Genomic DNA, 19,556 nt, shown 5'->3' on the forward strand with positions numbered 1-19,556 from the left:
GATCTGCACATGCATGGAAGCAGGTGGTCCCTGCTCGCTGTGCGGGGTGAATGCTTCCTTGAGGGACCGAGGATGCCCGCTTGTTTCTGGGGGTCGGCACCTCACACACCTCGACCCCCATGTGAGGCAACGTGGGTATTTAGGTCACCGGAGGGCATACGCCATTAGCATGACATGGGCCGTGACTTTAAGTCAGCCACGGGAAAAGGACAAGCATCAGAGAGCCTGCGGCTGGCAGTGGTAATGAACAGGAGGCGTTAAGTGTATTTTCAGTCCAAGCTAAGGGACATTTCTCCTTTCATAAAAATGGAGGCAGTGCCACCTGTGTCAGGCAGTGTCACCTATGTCATAGGTGTCAGTGCCACCTATGTCGCCGATTCAGTAAGTCTCTCCTGAGGGCCTCCTTTGCACAGGGCACTGTTCGGGCACTGGTGGGGGCCGCAGTGTGTCAGGGCTCAGTCTTTGCACTTGCTTAGCCCTCTCCCTGGGAGGCTCACTCACCGCCGTGACTAAATTCCATCTCCCTGGCGCTGACTCCTATGTTCACGTTTCCAGCCCAAACCTCCCCCCTTCACCTCCAGGCTCAGCTGCTTCCCTTAGGTGTCATCTCAGCTTCACCCGGAAGAAGACCAACTCCTGATCTTTCCCATCAAACCTGGCAAAGGACCGGCCAGAGTGATCCTCCCACACTGTAAGCTGGTCCCGTCACTGCTCTCGGAGCCCTGATGGCCTCCTCCTGGCGGACTCTGTCCTCTTTCCCACTTTATTTTTCTCCTTATGGCACACCCTGTGTTTCCCGGTGTGCTGAGCTCTCTCTACTCACCAGGCTCCAAGTTGTGTGAACCGTGTTACCTTGTTCATCACTGTGTCCCCAGTGCCTAGCATAGGGCCTGCCGGGCGCTTGAAAGATGTTCCCTGGATGAATGAAAACAAAGGCCCTGCTCTCCTGGAAGCAGACTCTGAGCAAAAAGCAGGCTGCCACATAATAATAAAAGTTGAGTTAGTGTCAAGTCCTGCCTGCCAAGAAAATTAAAGCAAGTAAAAGGAAGTGGGTGTGGCATGAAGGGGACCGGAGCGGCTGGCTGAGATGGGTGGTCAGGGAAAGTCACTTGGTTGAGAATTAAATGTCACAGCCTGTAGCAGGGTCTCTGCTCTGTATGGTGTTTAAATGGTACCCATGTGTGCTTGCTCTGCTATTTGTCTTTATTATGGGCATCTACTCAGAGATTATTTTAAATGAGCGGGAACCTTGGGCCCAGCCCCGACATGAGAAGGCTCGTGCTAAAACCTAGAACTCCCCCAGTCCGGTCAGACGAGAAAATAGATGGTAGTTCCAGACGTCTTCTAGAAGGGCAGAGTATGTGGTGCCGGGGAAGTTCCTCACATCTGTGACCTGTGACACTGCAGCTCCAGCCCCTACTTTGGAAGCACTGGAATTCGGTAAATCGCCCCTCGTCACACAGGTCAGTGACTCCTAGACTTGAGTGGATTCCTCAGAGCATTGGTCTAGAATGCTGATCCCTGGGCCACACCCCGGGGTGTCTGACTCAGTAGGTCTGGGTCTGGGAGGGGACCCAGGACTCTTCGGCCCTCCACGCACATGGGGTCTGCTGACCACACTGTGGGAAACTCTGATCCGGTTGCTCTTGTTTGATCGTTGATTTTTGGTTTAAGGAAAGAGTTGTCCAAATAAGGACAAAAGGACAGCGCTCTGATGGCCCCCCTGGGACCCCTTATCTCTGTCCCAGTGCTCAGGTGCTTACCTCTACGGGCCACCAGGTGTGTCAGACCCAAACGTCTGATCTTCCCGTCTGACTCACCAGAATGGGAGCTCCTCGGGGGCTCATCTCTGGGATCCAAGGGTCTGGGGCTGTGCCTGGCACACAGCAAGCATCTGAATCATCCTTGAGTTAATGTGCCGGGATGTGCGGACACCTCCCCCACATCATCTCAGGTCATTGCCTTTAGGGCTGTCACACAGCCGCTACGTCCTGCCCCTTACCCAAGGGTCTAAAGAGCGAGATTCTTGGAACATTATTTGTTAGAATGTGTCTTTTTTTTTTTAACATCTTTATTGGAGTATAATTGCTTCACAATGGTTAGTTTCTGCTTTATAACAAAGTGAATCAGTTATACATATACATATGTTCCCATATCTTTTCCCTCTTGCGTCTCCCTCCCTCCCATCCAGAACGTGTCTTAAGAGCCAGCAAAGGTGAGGGTACAGATGGAAGGTACACGCTCATGGCGTGGGTGATGGCTGCAGCCGGCACGGCCACCACGCCTGTCCCCACCGCCTGCCCATCCCAGGCAACTCTGTGAGGCTCTGCTGTGTGGTCTCCAGCACACCTTTGAGGAGTCCCAGGGCCAAGTGTGAAAATACCAGATGAGGGGTTTTCTGATTCATAATTCTCAGGAGGCAGCCAGGTTGCTGGTTCAAGGCTGGCAGAGTTCACTCGGTGGCCTGGGAGAGCCCCAGGGTCTGAGAAGCTCCAAAGTGATGTGAAGGGCTCGCCGGGGCAGGGCTGGGTGGAGACCACTAAAGCCCTCTGCTCTGGTCTTCTAGAATCCGTCTGAGTTTTAATTGCTAGGTTAGTCTGTCTTTTATTACTCTTTAAAAAATGAATGCAGAAGCTCTTATATAGTGCTATGGAAAGATCTTTTACATATGTGATTCAATGAAAAAAGCCAGGTTCAGAACTGTGTGTCTAGTATGCTACATCTGCTTGTGCATTCACACACACACAAAAATTAATGTCTAGAAGGAGATCTGGGGGACAGGGAGAGAGGTGCTCTTTCACTGTAACCTTTTCTGAATTTTGAATATCAGACTAAATTAGAACCTATTGGGACTTCCCTGGTGGTCCAGTGGTTAGGACTCCTCGCTTCCACTGCAGGGGGCACGAGTTCCATCCCTGGTCGGCGAACTAAGATCCTGTGGCCAAAAATAAGTAAATAAGTAAATTAGAACCTATTTAGTCCCTCCAGCCCTGGAGCCATCAGGAGCCTCTCCTCTCTGTAGCTCAGAATCACCAGGATTAAACAAGAAAGCACTTTTGAACCATCTTTGTGAACGCGCGTATCTTTAAAGCAATTTGTGCTGGATTTTTAGTTAAACGTGCCTCCAGACCCCAAGAGAGGAGGTACGGTATGCAAGAGCCACATCCGGGGGCGCACCTGCTTCCACCTCCCTTCCAACAGCGGCCCCTCGGGCAGGTCTCTTAACCTCTCCTGGCCTGGGTTTCCGTCCTGTAACGGCGTCTGCCACCCCATGAGTTCCTAGGAGTGAATAAAGTGCTCTGTGGTCCCCTCGCCAGGGTTCAGGCCGTATTAGCTGCCACTATCATTATTAACATCTGATACCCTCCAGGCTGGCTCCTGTTGGAAAGCTGGCAGTGACCACGAATGCCAAGTGCACGTCCACTGGACCTGTCTCTGTTGTTTGCAGTTAAATAATGAGCCATCCTTGTAGCAAAAAAGAAAATCTGAGATGTGCTCTGTCACTACCTAACCAGTTCTGTGACCAGGAACACACACGTTTGTACACATCTCGGATGCGCACGGCTCTGCACACGTGTGTCACGTGGCTTTGCCACTGCGGCTGGATGTGCTCAGGACATCCCACTCTGCTCACTCCCCTTTGTCCTTTCGGCCTGATATTATTTCCTACAGTTTTTTGTTTGTTTGTTTTTCAATTTTTGGCTGCATTGGGTCTTCGTTGCTGGGCGTGGGCTTTCTCTAGTTGCGGCGAGCGGGGGCTACTCCTCGTTGCGGTGCGCGGGCTTCTCATTGCGGTGGCTTCTCTCATTGTGAGCACGGGCTCTAGGCACGCAGGCTTCAGTAGTTGTGGCACGTGGGCCCAGTAGTTGTGGCGCATGGGCTTAGTTGCTCCGGGGCATGTGGGATCTTCCCAGACCAGGGAAGATCGAACTCGTGTTCCCTGCATTGGCAGGCGGGTTCTTAACCACTGTGCCACCAGAGAAGTCCCTTTCCTACAGTTTTTACCACACCTGCTGATCTGCTGATTTGTCACTTTGATGGCAGAATTTTGTTTTCCTCCCTTGATGAATTAGACTTTACGTAACCATTCTTGATTTGCCAGCATTTTGGTTATTTCGGTTTTTCATAATGAATTTTTTTGTTTAGAAAAATCATTTTTTAAGATATTTTTCAGGGGACTTCCCTGGCGGTCCAGTGCTTAAGACTCCACGCTTCCACTGCAGGACACGTGGGTTCAATCCCTAGTCAGGGAGCTAAGATCCTGCATGCTGTGTGGCACGGCCAAAAAATATATTTATATATTTTTCAAGAAGAGAGATCACTGGGGCAAAAGGGGTGCTGTTTCAAGGCTCCTTAGCGTGTCCTTTGCAGGGGGAAGAACCCATTGGGAACAGCGGCAGCAGGTGCTACAGGCTCTCTCCCCTCCCACAGCCCCAATTTCCAAGGTGTACCCAGAGCTCAGCCTGGCCTGGGGAGCTTACACTGCTTGTCTCAGACCTTCTGTGCCAAATCCAGGAGATAAGGGGTGGGCTGCAGTGATTCCCACCGTCTCTCTGCTGTGCCACGTGGATGCCCATAGGTGCTTAACTTGATATCCGTTAGCACAAAACTCAACATTCTCCCATCTGCTTATTTACTCTCCATGTGTTTCCTTATCACCCATGAATGTGGGTGCAGTGGGAACAGGGTAGTAATTCTACATGTATTCTGGATTTTAACTACTCACTCGCATTTATCATTACTTTTACCTATCATTTGATTTTAGTTTTAGTGATTTCATTGTTCAGTAGTATAAATATATGAGATAGGTTCCATCAACCTTGTCGTTAATCATTATTAATATGGTTTCAAAAATAGGAAATGGTCTTTCCTTCCCAATCCATTTTCTTATGATTTTTTTTATGATTTATTATATCTTTAACCTGGAATTTTTTATAGCGTATGAGGTTAAGGTATGTGTCTGTTTATTATTCTTCATATTAATTCTCAGTTTGCCCAATAATGTTGATGATTCCTTCCTTCAGTATTTAACTTTGGACAAATCAGATGTAAATAATTACATGTGTCTCTGGATTTCTGTCTGAAATTTCATTCCATTGATCTGACTTTTCATTCTCGTAAGTACCAAACTGTTTTAATAATGTTTCTTTGTTTTCTAGCTTAATACCTACAATTAGTTTACTGTTATTGGGGTCACCTAATTTTTCTATATGCGTCTTGTCATTTTACCAAGTTTTATAAATCAACTTGGGAGCTAAACTTACATTTATTTATCTTTAACGCAACTGCAAATAGGAAATGTCATCATTAGCTTTCTTTGCCACTAGCATTTTGTAATTTGATTTTATATAGATGGAATTTATACCATGTTATCTTAATTCCCACATGTTTAATATTTGTATCCCTGTTGTAGATGAGATAGTCTTTTATTTCATTTTCTAGATATTTATTACTGGTACATAGGAGCTTAGTGTTTTGTCTTTACCAAAAATCGTGGGACTCTGCTGAATTCTTGGATCATCTGTGCCCATTTGCTCAAGTGAATCCCTTGGATTTGGTGAGCATGTGACCATATAACCTACAAGTAGTGAATTTTTGTGCTTTTGTGACAGCCAGGATATCTGATCCTCATCTTTCATTCCTGTTCTTAAAAGGGGCATCTCTCTTATTTGTCTGTGGAGAGCAGTGGAGGCTCTTGGTTTAAGTGTCTGTCCTATGTGAGACCCAGCACTCTTGTGATCCCCGTTTAAATTCAGATGTGACCTAGGTTTCAAGTTCCATGTGACTGGAACCCCTTACCTACATCATATGGTGTAGTTCGTTTTCTAGTAGGATGATACTTCTATATATTGCATTTCTTTCCATTTTTATATTATGTATTTTATAGATTTTCTTGCCTTGTGATTTAAGACAAGTTCCAGCTTGTGGTGTTTTATTATTTACTGTACCTCTTAGTATGACTTCTTTCTCTGTAATGTTATTTTGCTACATATAACATTGGCTAGTGTGGCTTTAAAACCTTACCGTAGCCTTTTGAAAAAATCTAGTTAATCATTTCCTCTTTACTTGAAGTGTGTTTCTCCAACATTTTGTTAGGTTTAGGATTTTCTTCAAATATGTATTTTATTTTTATAGGTGAATTCGGCCTAGTTACATTTACCAGTATCACTCTGCTCTTAACATTTTTCTTTATTCTTAATCCTCTTTTTTTTTTCTAATTCATAGCATCTCTGTCATAAACTTTCCGATCTATTTAAGGAAGATGGACCACAGAGCTTAATTGACTCTCTGAATGTCCTGAGCCTTCCAGTCCAGCCCTGCTCCAGGTCCCCTCTTTTTACTGAAATTCAGTGTCAGATGCAGAACGACTGAGCCCTTCTGAAACCTTCTAAAAGCCATATATTTATTTAAAAATCTCTTACCGTACTGTACCATTATTGCATTATATGTCAAGCACAGCAGCGAGTTATATTTCACTACATTAACCTCACCACCTCCCTCTGCAGTGAGACACAGTCCTTTATAGAATACTCTGAACCTACACATTCCTGCTGGTGAATTCCTTAAAGTTATTTGGATTTTCCAAGAATCTTCTATTGCCTTCACAAAGCAGCTACTGCTTAGCAGGATTATCAACTATAGTGATAAGCATCCTTTATTCCCTGGCATACAGTAAATATTTTGCACAAACTTGAGGCTTGCCAGGTAGATCCCAAAGCACAAACATAGATACGTTCTTACCATCACATTGTTTAACTTTTCCTAAACTCAGAAATTTACCACCTGGGTCCTTCCATAAGGATTAAACCCAAGGAGCGCCGTACCTTGTCATTTGGAAAGTGACTGGATCCAATTTCCTGCCCAGAATCCCAGTGACATTGTACCTCAGTGGTCATGAGCATAGCTAGCTGAGCTGTAAGGCAGTTATTTGCTGACCGTGTCTTCCCGACCGAGGGTCCTTGGGGTTCTATCCACTGAAGTTTCCAACCAACCATGAATGTATGGAAGAGGGTTTGGCTTGTCCAGTAAGAATCCTTCCAAAATGAGTGCTCTAATAAAACCAGGAAGGTTATTTGTTTAACTTCAAATTTTCATCACACCTACCTCCAAAAAGTATTCCACGTACCTTTAATACAAGACACAGAATCAATGAGGCTCTCAGAGCAAAACCTGGGAGTTCGAGCTTAGAGCTCCACGGGGAAGATACTTCTTTAAGGCTTGGATTTGAATTAGAAGCTCAACGACTCAATAACCTGATGTGACTAAGACATTCCCCACATAGGATTTTCAGAGTTCAGTGTTCCTGTGACGCCCTGATGTACTGTTTGCTTGGCAACGAGGGAAAACTTTATGATGCAGTTAACCTTGGTATTTTTTTCCCTATGTCTAAGTATTGTGAACTTCCTTTGTGGTATTTTAGTGATTAGACAGGATGGAGGGTGTTCTTAAAGATTCATGGCCAAATCCGATGATGTCAGACCAAAGGGAAGGGACGGTCTTCGTGGGGCCAGCAAGTCTGGCCCCGTCTGAATTGTTTGTCTAACACTTCACAAGTAGAAGAGGAACCGCTGAATTATTCATTCTCAAGTTGCCCTAAAAAAGGCAGTTATGCTGCCGAAATGCAGACTTTCGGTGCCAATGAGAGGAAGAGGAAGGATGCCGTCTTTCCTCGGGATGCGCTGCTGCCTTTGGCCGCCTGCTTCTCCAGTTTCACTTCCCAGCCCTGCGGGGTGAAGGAGACAAACCACCAGCTGCCTTAAGTGCAGGGCAGTTAAGGGGGCAGGGGCTGTGGACAGACGCTGCGAGGGCCTCTGAAGCCACAGGTGAGCTGAGCACTGAATTGACCAGGGAAAGACCAGGTGGAGGGGAGACTCTGGAAGCAGCTTTGAAGGACCAGCAGGAGATTTGTAGTCAGAAGGCCCCAGGGTGCAGGTGTGATCAGAGAACTGCCCGAGCCTCTAGATGGGCCCAGGAAGGCCCAGGAAGTCGTCTCGGCCTTAGGTTTGGAGAGGAAGGGACCTGAGTGTAATAACTAGAATGCAGTTGGAGAGCTTTTCTTATTCTTAGTTTTAGCTTCTCTGCCACCCAACCTTTTCTTAACAGTCCCTACCAAGTAGTACTTAGGGGAGAAAGGGGGTAATTAGAATCCCTCACATTCGGGCATAAAAGCAGGGTTCTTACCCTAGACCGCTACTCGTTGCAACCTTGAGCTCCTTGGTCACCACTTGGCCCCGGCCTCAGTTTCCCCACCTATGAAATCCGAGCAGTGTCCTCCTGTCCACCTGTGGTGATGGCACGTCCCCTGTCCTGCGGAAGGCGTTAAGAGCAGCAGGTTCGATGCCCAGGATCAGAGGCACCTGTCGGCCAGAGGCAGGGCACTTACAGGTTAAGTCAACAGGAAAAGGGAAACGAAATCTGAAAGGCAGTTTTTTTTTTTTTTTTTTTTTTTTGCTGTACGCGGGCCTCTCACTGTTGTGGCCTCTCCCGTTGCGGAGCACAGGCTCCGGACGCACAGGCTCAGCGGCCATGGCTCACGGGCCCAGCCGCTCCGCGGCATATGGGATCCTCCCAGACCGGGGCACGAACCCGTATCCCCTGCATCGGCAGGCGGACTCTCAACCACTGCGCCACCAGGGAGGCCCATGAAAGGCAGTTTTGAAAGAGCAGAAGCTCAGATGGGGCAGGCAGTTCTCCAGCTGCCAGAAAGACATGCTGACAAACTTTACATTAAATATGTGAAGGAGAGCTTGAAAACTATTTGTAGGTGGCACAACAGCAGCCCTTCCAAAACATTTCTTAAAAATCTGGAGGAAAGAAGCAGCAACCTGGGTCTGCAGCCCTGCTGGCCATGTCCTGTGCCCAAGATTCCCAAAACCATCTGCCAGCTCCTGGGGTCTGGGCGCTCAGGGTGGCAGCCTCGGTTCCCTCCAGAGCCCTCAGGGAGACAGCTCCTCCTGAGAGCCCCTTTCGCAGTGGGATGAAGGATGGACTCGGCTGTCCCCTCCAGAATCCACATGTTCTGTATCAAAGAAGAATATCCATGGATGATTTTTCAATCACGTACTCTTTGCAGAGATGTGCTTTTCATGCCTGTTTTTTTCCTCCCCTTTGATGAATACACTGAGATTCTGAGAGGTTAACTGGCTTGACTGAGATTAGCAAAGCTCCTCCTCGGTGTTCCTTCCAAGGGGGCCCTCTGCAGCCTCCTCCCAGGCACAGGCCTGCCTGTCACCTCATTTCTGTGCAAACGGAGGTCAACATCATACATACCGACTTCATAGTTGACAAGCGCTGATGGAGCGACACAAAACTGTGATGGTCTATGCTTTTTTATCACCTTATACTTTTGTTTGTTTGTTTACTTTTTATTATGTTAAATTTCCAACAGACAGTAGAGGACAGAACCCCTAGGTGCCTACTGGGAGATTCCAGTCATCCCATTCCTGGCCTACCTGTCCCCACCCCACCCCCATTTTATCTTGAGGCTTCTTCAAGAATCCTTTCCTTTCACCTCTAAGTGGTTTAGCATGTAGAGCCTCACATGTAGGACTCTTTAATATAGCCACCATACTATTATCACATTCAAAAAATAATTTCTTGTGCTTCCCTGGTGGCACAGTGGTTGAGAGTCTGCCTGCCGATGCAGGGGACACCGGTTCATGCCCCGGTCTGGGAAGATCCCACATGCCGCGGAGTGGCTGGGCCCGTGAGCCATGGCCGCTGAGCCTGCACATCCGGAGCCTGTGCTCCGCAACGGGAAAGGCCGCGGCAGTGAGAGGCCCACGTACTGCAAAAAAATAAAATAAAAAATAATAATTTCTTAATATCATCAATACTTAAATTTCAAATTACCCCTAAGCATCATAAATGGGATTTTTTTCACTGTTTGGAGTCAGGATCCAAATAAGACCCACACATTGCGATTGGTTGGTATATCTTTAAGTCTCATTCATCTTATAGATCTCCCTCCATCTCTTTTTTTTTTTTTTTTTTTTTTCTCGGTACGCAGGCCTCTCACCGCTGTGGCCTCTCCCGCTGCGGAGCACAGGCCCCGGACGCGCAGGTCCAGCGGCCGTGACTCACGGGCCCAACCGCTCTGCGGCATGTGGGATCCTCCCAGACCCGGACACGAACTGGTGTCCCCTGCATCGGCAGGCGGACTCTCAACCACTGCGCCACCAGGGAAGCCCTCCCTCCATCTCTTTTTCTTTTCTTTTCAATCTATTTGCAAAAGAAACCAGTTCACTTGTCCTGGAGAGTTTCCCACAGTCTAGATCTTGCCGTTGGCATCCCCAGATGTAGTTTAGCTTTATTCCTCTGTCCTCTCATTACTGCGAGTTTGTAGTTGAACCTAGAGGTCTGATCAGATTGAGGCTGGAGATTTGGGGCAAAACCCACTTCCTAGGTGGTTGTGATTATCACCTAATGGTCTTGGGTGTTGAAAATTAGCTCTGACCAGAAGAGAAAGATCCTGATTTTTGTGCACGACAATAATAATGAACATGTGCATTGGTTTACTAAGTTTTTTTTTTTTTTTTACTCTCCATCAGTATTCTTATTTTAGCCTCGTGCCAGTTTCTTTGAGAAAGGCCACATTATTCCTCCCGTACAGATGGCTGTCGCGTGTCCCGATCTGCCCAAGATCAAAGGACCAGAAGGCAGTGGGGGAGAGTCCGGTCCGTTTGTGGTGCCAGCCACACTCTGGTGGCTCTAGCCCTTGGTTTCCCTGATTTTACCTCCAGTCACTCCATCCTACTTATGACCTCATGGCACTTGATTTAAGGGAAGAAAAGGATTTTCACATCCAGCCTGCTCCCCATTGCTTTTAGAGCAACGGTTTTAGAGAATGTTAGAGAAATGGCAAAAAGCATCCGAAGAGTAATCCAGATGCTTATCCCAAGAGGCTTCCATGATCTCAGAAGCAGCAGTCTTGTAAACTAATTCTCCGGCCACAGCTGTCCTGGGTCCCTGCCCGGAGAGGACTGAAGCCTGAGTGATGGTCACAGGCTGTTTCTGATCACACCAGGGTCATACTTCAGGGAGTGACCAGCCTGCTGGAGCTGCCCTGTTGGTTTGGCACAGGTGGGAAATTTGCCCCATGAGGGCAGTAGCAGACCACTTCATTGGTCAGCTAGACTCAGATTAAACCAAAGTAGGGTTTTATTTTAAGTTATTTCATGTAAACAAGTCAATTAAATAGTGGGGCAAGAAGGGAAATTTTCTTCCCATTCGGGATTGATGAGGCTTAACAAAAATTGATTTTAACTGTTACTTGTATCATTTACATTTAAATATAATGGTCATAAAAAGGAATAAATTGTGGTTAATTTCTGAGCAGGCAGAGGTGACCTTCTGGCCATTTGACTGTCTCTCGATACAGTTTCACTTCCAAGAAGAGTAAAAACCACTGTTTTCAGAGGGTTTGACGTAGCAGTCAAGCTCTACAACCATCTCTGCCTAGACCTCAACTGGATCAGAGAAGGAGGGTCGGCACTTGGGTGACATACTGGATCGGGGGCTTGGAAGGATGCCAGGTAGCTTCACCCCCAAGCAGAGGTGGCTTCACCCAGGTGGAAAATGAGAGAGAGGACCAATCATACAGCTGGAGGTTGTCAAGAAAACCCTTCCACAAATGATGCTTTCTCCTCCTGCCTCCCCGGCCAATCTGTGTTGAGTCTGACTTGCACCCAGCTGCGTGGGCACAGGGAGGATCGGGGAGCTAGGCCGATGGCCCTGCCCTCCAGGAGCTCACAGCCCCATGGACCTGGGTCTATATATACTTTTTCTTCCAGGGACAGTGTTGCCTCTCTTTCAAGGGCTACAAAAAGTGGTAAGAAAAGCGAATTATTTTTCTTCTGCCAAAACAACTTACAGACTCTTTCCTTGAAAGTCATATTTACAATTTGGAAAAACAGCCCTACACTTTCTGCTCTTTAAAATACCAGCCAGGGACTTCCCTGGTGACGCAGTGGTTAAGAATCTGCCTGCCAGTGCAGGGGACACGGGTTCGAGCCCTGGTCCGGGAAGATTCCACATGCCGCGGAGCAGCAAAGCCCGTGCATCACAACTACCGAGCCCGCGAGCCACAACTACTGAGCCTGTGCTCTAGAGCCCGCGAGCCACAACTACTGAAGCCCGCAGGCCTAGGGCCCGTGCTCTGCAACAAGAGAAGCCACCACAATGAGAGGCCCCCGCACCACAACAAAGAGTAGCCCCCGCTCGCCACAACTAGAGAAAACCCGTGCGCGGCAACGAAGACCCAACGCAGCCAAAAATAAATAAAATAAAATAAAATAAAATAAATAAATTTATAAAATACCAGCCAGTGAGTTGTTGCCTGTCACACACCGGGTAGACTTGAGGAAGCAAAGGCGTCGCAGGTCTGCATCGTTCATCAGCCAGGATTTAGGGAGCGCCCGCTGTGTTCTCTGGGATCATAGCCGTGAATAAACACGTCATCAGTATCTGAACAAGATACTCAGAGGCAGGAATAAGTGCAGTAAAAAGAAATGAGCGGACAGTGTGGGGCAGGGCTGCCGGGAGACCCTCAGAGGACGACGGCCCCTGGAGCTGAGGACCGGATGTAGACAGCAGCCCCCCATGGGGATCTCAGCAGAGGGGACAGACGTGCGGGCAAGTGTGGTGGCTTCAAGGAACAGAATAAGACTGAAGAACCCATAAGAGTGTATGCTGACTGAGGCACAAAAGGAAATATGCACAGAATGCATGTCACTAACAGAGGGTGAAGGCTCAACCCCAGCTCAGCAGCTCTGAAGAAGCAGTTCTGCACTTAGGCCTCTTTGAAAGACTGGAGGGTTGGAAAAGTGGGAAACGAAGCTGGAAAAGGAGTGAGGTGTTGATGGGAGGTCGTTCTCTAGTCGGTTCTGCTCCCTGCAGGGATCCTGGCCCAGAAGACACTTTGGGTCTAACCAGCAGGGAGGAAGCCGAGGAACAGCTCACGGAGCCTAGCGTGACATCGAAGGCAGACTGGCTGTGAGCCCTGCCCCAGGAGAGAGGAGGACAGCCAAGTGCAGGTAGAGGAGGCCGCAGACCAGGAGGGGAGGTGGGGTCCCAGGCACCGCGGGCGTGGGGACGACGGCGGGAGGTGGCCGAGGGGAGCCAGGCCCGGGTGCAGACTCCGCAGGGCTCGCCTGCCAGGCGACGTGTTGAGACCATACAGGTGGGATGTGGGTTCAGGTTTTATAGAGTAATAGCATCCAATCTGTGATAGCTCACTCCGTCTATGGAAAGAAGGAAATGCTTTCAAAGTGTTTTGTATGACTAACTGACAGAAGACAAAAGAAACGAGAGGCCAATCTCATCTATAAATACTTACGGGAAAAAAATGCTCAATAAAATATTAGCAGATAGAACTCAGGAGCACGTTAAATGCATAATACCCACAACCAAATGGAAGCAGGTGACTGTCAGTATAATTTACCATTTCAGCAAGTCAGAGGAGGAAAACCAGCTAATTAGCTCCATAAATGCTTAAAAGGTACTTAATCAAATCAATGTCCGTCTTCTATTAAAAAGCCTTAATAACATAGGAACAGTTGGCTATCACGTTAACAAAATACAAACATATGTATCTAAAGTCCAGAATGAGCAAGATGCTTGATGGTGAACCATTGGAGGCATCGCCCGTGACGTCAGACAACAGGGTTTCCACTGTCACCCTCGCTGTGTGACAGGGCTCTGCATGGCTTCTGCCATCACAAGAGAAAGAAATAGGAGGCATAGAAGGGGCAGAAAGAGGCTGCCCTGTCATGACGGCGGGGCGGGGGGCTGGACGCCATGGAAACACAAGATTGAAGGGCCCCCACCGCGTTGTGGTCTGGTTCTGTCTGGTTGTCCGTCCCTCTGCCCTGCTGTTCTCTACCCAGCAAACTCATCCTCCAGGATGCAGACCAGATGTCTACTTCTCCAAGAAGCTCTCTCCTCCTGTTTGCAAAGCCCGCTGTCCCTCCTTCTGGGCTGTCACTGGACCAAAATGCCTTAGGCGTCTTCACCTCCCTGCGCCCACCCTGAGCAGGCAGTTACAGGGTCTCATGTCTTTGAGCTCCTGGGATGTGCATCCTCTGTCCCGTGTGCTCCCGATAGGCGAATGCCATTGCCCGGTGCACTGCCAGCCTGGCACCTGGGAGCTCTGTTTCTCCATCAGTGTGGCACGTAGTAGGTGCTCAGTAAGCATCATTGAGGGGAGACTGCCCCCCTCCCCTCCCACCTCCGCTCCTCAGGCCGTTGCCACCTTCTCCAGGTGCAGCCTTGCCCTGCCTCCCACGCGGGTCTCTGCAGACCAGCCGTTCCTCTCCTGAGACCAGGTCCCATCTGTGTGCCCATGTGCAGGCGGGGGAGGCCCCTTTCCTAAGGACCCCGCCCCCCATCAAGGGGATCCCAGTCCCATAGCCAAGAGACCTTCCTCACCCCCAGTCCTCTGCCTCCTCCTCTTCGTTTTCCCACCTGCTCTTTCCACACACCGTCCAGTGAGCCCTGCTTCTGGAGCTCAGAGTCCTGCCTGGAAAGTAACCCGCCTTCCTGACGGCCCAGGCGTCAGACGCAGCATCCGGTGGTGGGGGAAGCGTTTGCTTTACCAAACATACTGAAATTTTTTGTTTGTTTTTAAAGCAAGGAGAATTAATCTTTAGATATTCTTCCTTTTATGGCCGTGCCTCGCAGCTTGCGGGATCTTAGTTCCCCGACCCGGGATCGAACCCGTGCCCCCTGCAGCGGAAGCATGGAGTCCTAACCACTGGACCACCAGGGAATTCCACATATTTCTTCTTTTGATACTTAAGAACTTTACAATCTAGTACTGAAACTACTGGCTCTTGACCTGGGTCCAAGAAGGTACACTGACCTTTGAAGGTCGCCCTGGACGCTTTTTCAACTGCCTTGTAGACATACTTTGTTTTAACAGCTCCCGATGTCGTTAAGATTGTTTGGGGTTGAAATATGCCCCACCCTTGCCCTGGTGCCATCCCTCAGCACTCGGGAGGCTAGTGTGAAAGGAAATACAGGGTTTCCATCGTGGATAGGATTTCCCGGCCGTTGGCCTTGACCGTGTCCTTTTAAGTTCCTCATAAAAATCACATGCCAGCCCAGAGAATACCCTGGAATGATCTGTGGGGAACCGATCGAATGAACTACATATTCCAGCCCAGGCCAAAATGATCCGCGGTTTGAAGCCAGAGCAGGACATCATGCAGCACAGGTTAATAGATCAGTGAAAACTGTTTTGTCAGCTCATAAAAAGGTGAGAGAACTAAGTTTTTATAATAAATAGTTCTGCTGAGCAAACAATACCTGTGGTTATTACGGACTTTGGAAAATAAATGATTTTAGACTAATGTCAGGCTCCAGATCCTGACGTGGTAGTTGAGCCTGCGAAATGAAAAGAATGAAAAACCCCTCAGAGTCTTGTTGATGATCCTGCTGTGAAAGCACATGCCGTTTAATTCATCGCTGTACTTTTCAGATAACGTTTATAGTTGCAGATATTCTAACCTCTGGGCACTTTCATGTTACTTATTGAGGGCAGCTGTCTGGTAGGAGTCGTGTTGTTGAGGGGCGGGTGCGGGCAGCAGTTTGGCGAGAAGTGGGTCATACAGGCCCGGTGGCAGACGGGTTCTAAAATGCAGCCAGCACCGGCGGGTCGGCCAGCACCCAGGGCTGTGCTTCCCGTCTCCAGAAGCCCTGATCACATTTCAGTACCCAGCCAGTTGTATTTTTCTCTCACCTTTTAAAAAGCGTGCCCCTTGGGAAAGTGAATCACGAGCCTACAGACTTTTAAAATGATCATCTGAACTCTTCCTCACCCACTGCATCCCTGCTTCCTTCCACTGCCTCTTTCTGTGGCTTCTGGTCCCATCCGCGAAGGGGAACTGCAGCCCCTCTGGGCCCTGCTTTTGCCAGGGTACCTGGTGTTGAACTGCCCGACTCTGTAACAGCAGGGCTCAGTGTGGGCATTATGGGCTGAAAGCTCTGGAAATATGAGACTTGCTCTCATAATGAAAGGTAAGGGCCGCACTTGTTATCACATTCAATATTTTGGTCAGCTTAGCAGTTGCTTAGTAACCAAAGTTAAACTGATGAGAAGATGGAAAAACTTGAAATTCATTTCCAGGGATTGCCTCAGACTGCCAAGAAGACACCTTCCTGTTTAAATGTGACTAATTTTTAATAAGTGACATGAAATCTTTTGGAGATGATACCTTGTTTTCTGGATATGAAGCATTCTAATGACCATCCAAAACCATTCACCTGAGGAGGCACTCAAGCCCACCCAGGCCCCCTAAATCTGGCCAGATCTGGATGCCACTTCCCAGACCCGGCAGGTCCCAGCTTTGCCAGTCTAGCCTCTAGGTGAAGCCAGACCCCTGGGAATCCCTCTCTTTTTTAGCCCAGGCCTGTGTCTGACCCTGTCCTGGCCCCATCACCAATGGCAGTGGCCAGGCAAGGAGTGAGGAGTGGATAAAAACAGGGGAGGGTGGGCCCCCAGGCAGCCACATCTCTACCCCTTATCTCCAGAGCAGAGGCTGGGGAGTTGTACCAGGGGAATCCCCTGCTCCTAATGCTGAGAACTGAAGGTGAAGCTCTGGCCAGAGGATTTTTCTGGTGGAGGGGAGCTATCAGTGTTTACTCTGGGGGCCTGGGGTCATCCCCTGCCTTTCCTTCTTCACTCAGCAAAAGACTGTGAACACTGCTGTGTGCCTTCAATTCATCCTGAGAGACACACAGCGGGGCTGCCTCTCTGTCCCCCCTCCTCCCCCCATATACCCTGCCAAGAAGAGTAGCTGGTACCCCCGGGGAAAACAGCAAGGCCCCAGAGGAGAACACCCCTCTCTGGAAGACAGACCCCCAATCCCATCAGCGTATGTGATCTGAAGACAGACAGATGGGCCCCACATACACAATAAGCATGAGAAATACACTCGAGAAAACATAAAGCAAAACCAAGTAATAATTTAATAATGAACAGAGTGGGAATGACAGGTATCAAGAACAGAATAACTAAACTAAGGAAGCAGAGAGAAGAGATGGATCACAGGTTGAGCACAACTGCAGGGGGGTCAAGTTGAAGGACCACCCAGAAGGAGCAGGAAAGGATCAGGACATAGCAAATGTAAGGAAAAGTTGGACGACGTGGAGGATGGAAGTAGACGGGCCAACAGTAGCCAGATAATAGGATACCCAAACCAAGCAGAAGAAATATCTGAATGACAAAGATAAATTAGCCAGAATTGGGCTTCCCTGGTGGCTCAGTGGTTGAGAGTCCGCCTGCCGATGCAGGGGACACGGGTTCGTGCCCCGGTCCGGGAAGATCCCACATGCCGTGGAGCGGCTGGGCCCATGAGCCATGGCCGCTGAGCCTGCACGTCCGGAGCCTGTGCTCCGCAACGGGAGAGGCCACAACAGTGAGAGGCCCGCGTACCGAAAAAAAAAAAAAAAAAAAATTAGCCAGAAAGGGCTCATGAAGGACCCAACAGGAGAGATTCGGAAAACCCTCCCTGAGACCCCATGCTCGGGATCTCTGCTCCCCGAGCCCAGGCCGTTCCCCTGGCCACCTGTTGGGTCCTGCAGCCACCAGCTCCCTGATGTGCTCCAGAGAGAAGGAAGATGGGGCACCTGGAGGTCTTGTTTCAGGTGCTCAGCAGCCAAGAGGAGGGGCTTCTGTCCCCCTCTGTAAACGCGGCACTGGTGGGCTGTGCAGGAGCCACGTCTGCCTGCGCCTTTCCCATGGCCGCTGCCGGGGCCAGGGAGCTTGTAGGTGTCGGAAAACATTCACGGACCGAGGGAGAGAGTGCTCGGATGATGCCAGCAGCCGGCGGGCTGGGTGGGTGGCCGTGTAGATCTGGACTTTGTAAATACATAGTGAATAACTGTTTGATTAAAGTTCAAAACTGCATTTAAAAGTTGTGACTTGCCTTAAAAGAGAAGTTTGTTAACTTTTGATTGCCTCTCATACGCAATGAAATGTGCACTCCATCAGCAGGTTGTCAAGAAAGCTTTCTGTCCTGGCCGCCGTCAGGTCCCCTTTTCTGTCACTTGAAGACCAAAGACTTTCAGTGATGGTTTTACCCTCTGGAGTCAAGGCAGTTCCTCTCTGAGATCTTGGCGGTTTCTATTTGCCATGGTGCATTAAGATGTTTTGTAATTGAAGCCGCCCCCGGCCCCCAGCATTTCTCTGCGGGGGCCGAGTTTGGGTGTTTGTCTTAGAGACACTGCCTGCTTCACGAAGTTGTCCTAAAAAGAGCTTCGTTTAACTAGGCCATTTGATGAGTTGTTTCGGACTTCTCTCGGACGAGCCTGAAAGCAGGATACTATTTCAAACAGATACGACGATCGGTGAACCTGATCACAAGGCATCTGTTACCCCGTTTGGGCTGCTGGGAGTTGATGAGATTGCCTTGAATCGCAGGGCGCCGTGAAGGCTGGAAAAGCCTCGGGGCCACAGGAGAGAACACACGATGCAGCAAATGGCAAAACCAGACCGGCCAGGGCCTGGGTAGTTTGTCCCACTCTCTATATGAAGGGTGGATGGCTAAGACCAGAGAAGTAGGTCTGGGGGACAGAAGAACCCTGGAGTCGGCCCGTCCGAGTGCCCCAACCTGTCCCAGAGAGTAGACTGGCCCACTGGCCCGTTGCTGGCAGGACAGGCTGCGTTCAGGACCCTGGCCTCCAGCTTGATGCCAGGCCCTGTGCTGGCAGGGATGAGGGTGAAAGAGACACACCCTGGCAGGGAGGGGGAGCTGCGCTACCTCCTGAGATGGAGCCCCTGGCAGGGTTGGAGGAGGACTTGGGGAGGGGTGGAAGTAGGGGATGAGGTTCCCAGGAGTGGAGGGTGACGGGGCAGACGACACACGTCCAGGCTATGTAGGGGCCCCCACGTGGTGGGAGCTGCCTGAGCACAGGGCCGCGGGGGTAGGAGGGGAGCAGGAGCCTCGGCCCAGAAGGGCAGCCAGGGGGATTCAGCAGGCAGAGAGGCCGGCGGGGCGGGGTGGAGCTCAGTCCTGCAGGTGGCAGAGCCAGCTCAGGTCCCCGTGGGGCGTGGAATGAGGCGGCCGCAGCAGGTGGGGGCGCACACACCCACTGCTGGTCTGCAGCTGTAACATCCCCTCCCATCTTCCATGGGTGGGCTGAACCTTCCTCGGGCAGCAGTCTCAGCCGTGGTCACAGGGGCCGTCATCGGGATTCATCTGGGGCAGTGACTTCCCTGGGCGTTCTGTTCAAACCTGCCACAGACTTTTGGAACTGACCTTCTCGGTAGAACTCTGAGCATTCCTCTCTCTCTCTCATGCTGTTGTGTGTTGGAAGCATGTATGTGCCTTCAAATTACTCAAGAAGGTACTTTCAGAGCAGGAAAAAAAAGAGAAAGAACAAAGCACACCTGGAAACCCCGTGTGTGAGCAGGCTGAGGGAGGATGACGGTGACCCAGGTGGTTTTATAGCACAGACTGCGGAGCCCCCCAGCCTGCATCCCCAGCCTCCTCCCGCCTCCCCAACCTGCTCATGGTTCTCTTGGTCTTAGCAAACTTCTAATCATCCTTCAAAAC

At 49.6% G+C, this 19,556-nt stretch overlaps 1 protein-coding gene across 15 annotated transcripts in view; it reads left to right on the forward strand.

Moving 5' to 3' along the window:
* Window positions 1–19,556, forward strand: part of CUX1 (cut like homeobox 1) — a 374,351-nt gene that overhangs the window by 253,581 nt on the left and 101,214 nt on the right. The gene's annotated exons all lie outside the window — the stretch shown is intronic.

Source organism: Mesoplodon mirus (genome assembly GCF_964341445.2).
Source record: "Mesoplodon mirus genome assembly, chromosome: 15".
NCBI lineage: Eukaryota > Metazoa > Chordata > Mammalia > Artiodactyla > Ziphiidae > Mesoplodon > Mesoplodon mirus.